Source organism: Carlito syrichta, unplaced genomic scaffold (genome assembly GCF_000164805.1).
Source record: "Carlito syrichta isolate Samal-C Ts95f unplaced genomic scaffold, Tarsius_syrichta-2.0.1 Scaffold307839, whole genome shotgun sequence".
Classification (NCBI taxonomy): Eukaryota; Metazoa; Chordata; class Mammalia; order Primates; family Tarsiidae; genus Carlito; species Carlito syrichta.
Genome location: NW_007251935.1, coordinates 191,371 through 194,899, shown reverse-complemented (window position 1 = coordinate 194,899; position 3,529 = coordinate 191,371).

The window sequence follows — 3,529 nt, the reverse complement described above, 5'->3', positions numbered from 1 at the left end:
ATGAAATATAGTGAACTAAATGCTACTTTTACAGCAAATAAGTTTCTTGGTTTCTTGGGTTTCTCAATAGCATGCTCTTAACCTAAATCCATTGTTGTCCTCTCAGTGAGACCTCCCTTGTCAAAAATTAGGGCATGGTAGTGTGCGCCTGTAGTTCCAGCTACTTGGAAGGCTGAGGCGGAAGGATCGCCGGAGCCCAGTAGGTCTAGGCTGCGGTGGCCGGAAGCATGCCACTGCACTCCAGTCTGGGTGACAGAGTGAGACTCCAACTCAAAAAAAAAAAAAAAAAAGTAAACTAGGGAATAGCTTAAGTCACGAAATACTGGGAACAAAACTGCCCATAAAATTGTATGCTCTTTTTAAAAGACATAGAAAAAATAGAAATATAATGAAATGTTAACTTATTAGCTGACTGTATTTGGTATTTGGGTGATGTAGTTTTTATGTTTTGTTTTGTTTTTACTTTTCTGTGTTTCCTAAATGCATTATGGTTAAGTATGCCCCCCTGTTTTATTTAGGAAAAGGCTCTCAGGGGCTAAAATAGCTTATCATGACAACCATCTCTATTTTGATTAAATACATGGAGCCAAAAGTCTTAGTATTCTTCAGCGAACCCAATGTTCATCTACAAATTATTTCTGGTACCTACAGTGTGTAGATACTAAAAAGATGTTAGGAGAAACCCAGAATGGAATCAGACAAGGATCGTAAAATCAAAGAGCATGGTCTAATGGTCTTACCAAACACATTTTAAACAACTATGAGACAAATTATAAAGTCTGCAAGGGAGGTATAGGAAATGTGTTGGACAGAGTTATCAGTGTCCTAGGAGCAATGGGTACTTGAACAGAGTGGCTGGAATGGCAAATTGGAGATAGATCATGAGTGCTTGAATGCCAAGGTAAGGATTGAATTGTTAAATTGGAGGGCTGAAAGTAGCTATTGAAGGGTTTTTGTTTTGCTTTTAAAATCATTATGTCTGTGATATGTGCTTCAGGAAGACTGTGTTTGGAAATAAACTGGAATGGGAATTAGACTGAAGGTTGGTAGATCAATTAGAAGGCCAGCACAGTAGTTCACGTGAAAGATGTTCAGGTGAGAGATGATGAAAGTGGACCCTGGATAATAGACATGGAGGTAAAGAGAAGAAGGCATTCAAATGAAGAGACATAGCAAGTAGTGGAGCGAATAGTAGAAGATGAAGGTCAGAAGCCCCTATCTTATTAGGTCAAGGAGTTATTCCTATATTTTGAGGAATTTATTTCACAATCTACCTCCACATTATGATTTTGTAAAATCTGTATGTGTCTCCTAATTCCCAACTGCCAGGCAGAAAAATTACACTAGAGGCTGAGCGGTTTGTTAGAGCAGAACTATGGTGTTTCTGTTTCTGTTTTTCTGTACATATGTGACATCTGGGCCTTGGGCAGCAGCAACACAAAGGATTCTTCCTTCTTAAATTTTTCATGTTAAGAAACTTATAAGCAGCCGGACTCGGTGGCTCAGCCTGTAATCCCGCACCTTTGGGAGGCTGAGGTGAGAGGACTGCCTGAGCCCACGGGTTCGAGACCCGCCTGGGCAACTTGGTGAGACCTCATCTCTACAATAAATCAAAATAAGCCGGGCGTAGTAGCGCATGCCTGTAGTTCCAGCTCCTTGGAAGGCTGAGGGGGGAAGGATCGCCAGAGCCCAGGAGGTCGAGGCTGCGGTGGCCGGGAGCGGCCACTGTACTCCAGTCTGGGCGACAGAGTGAGACTCCAACTCAAAAAAAAAAAAAAAAAGAAAGAAAGAAACTTATAAGCTATAGAAAGGGTGGGAGGAGGATGGATAAAGGTAGCTTCTCAGGTGTTGAGTTATCCCGGTATACCTGTGCTGGAGGCTAGGCTGGAACCAGAACATAGGTTTGGGGCTTCTAGAAAGATTCTTGTCTGAGATGCATACCTCGCTGCCTGTTAAAAGGATCTCTGCACCATCTCCCTCCCTTCTTACAGGCTTCTATGCTCTTACTAACCACGTGAGCTTCCCTCTTGCAGTCGCTTTCATCATCCCTTCCTCTCTCTCCAGGGTTAGGTAATCCCCAGTCACTCTGCCCAGTCTTGCACAAGGAGAAAACTCCTGGGAAAACATAGGTTGGGGAACCAGCAAACCAGCACCATCTCTTTCTGGCTTTTTCCTAGACTTTCTGACCTTTCTACCTCCGGCCTTTTTATTCCTTTCCTTTTAAGCATGATTCTCATCTTGTACCAAAACCATACCAAAAATAGAAGTGGAAAAGTCCTACTGAAGTTAAAATAGTTTTCATTTTGAGGTAGCTTAAAGGTATATATTTTCACTTAAGTCACAAATTAGAACTTTTGGGTCCTGGGAAACTTTTTATAATAGGTGACAATGGAATTATTTTAAAAGAAGCTTAACCTGAGATCAAACATAGTCTTCTAAAGGGCCTCCCTTTATTCTCTTGTTCCCTAAGGCACACTCTGATGTGGCTGTCCTGAGAACCAGAGCAGTTTTTTTAAAGCTTTTAAAGAAGGATAGCTTGTAAAAATAAAACCAGAAAGGCAGGTATCTCAATGCTTTTTCTGTGATGCAAGATCTCAGAAAAATCTAGAATCTATATTTATATCTAGGAGCTTTTTAATATTCACACATTTGTTATTTCACTCCACATTTGGTGGAGTCTCATGATGCTCATGACCTGTGCCAAATGCTGAGGATACAAAGAAAAATGAAGACTATTCCTCTAAAAGGGCTTGAGTGGATCTAGTAGAGAAGGTATACTAGTGAATAAACAGTCACTATACACTGTGTTGAGGGCATGACAAATAATCTGTGGAAGTACAGAGAAGAGACCACACCATTCCTGTGAAGTGCCCAGAAGAGGCTACATAGGAAAGGTAACATTGGACTTGTGTCCGGAAAGAGGAATAGGAGTCTTCCAAGTGAATGAGTAAAGAAAGGTCATTTCAGCAAAGGGATTGCAGGAGCAAAGGCAGGGAGGTGTGATAAAGCATATTATGACTGGAGAATTACAAGATTTAATTTTGGCTGTGAAATAATATTTGTGTTGAAAAGGGTGTGAAATAAGGTTAGATAGATAAATATGATCTAGAGAGCAAAGGATTTCATATGTCATATTTAGGAGTTTGGACTTGATCCAATAGGCCACTGTAGGGAGCCACTAGCCACATGTGGCTATTAAAATTAAATTAAATTGAAATATAGCTGCTAAGTCACACTTATCTCAGTTCAAGTGTTCAATAACCATATGTGGTTAGTAGCTACCTACTGGACAGAGCAGATAAAGAGCATTTACATATCTGCTGAGAGTTCTGTTGGACAGTATGTGATGGGCATTGTATGACTTTGGGCTGATAAGTGATATGATCATACTTATGTTTAGAAATATCACTCTGATGACAGTATAAAAAATGGCATAGGAGCCAGGCTCAGTGGCTCAGCCTGTAATCCCACGCTTTGGGAGGCTGAAGTGAGTGGATTGCCTGAGCCCACGGGTTCGAGACCCACCTGG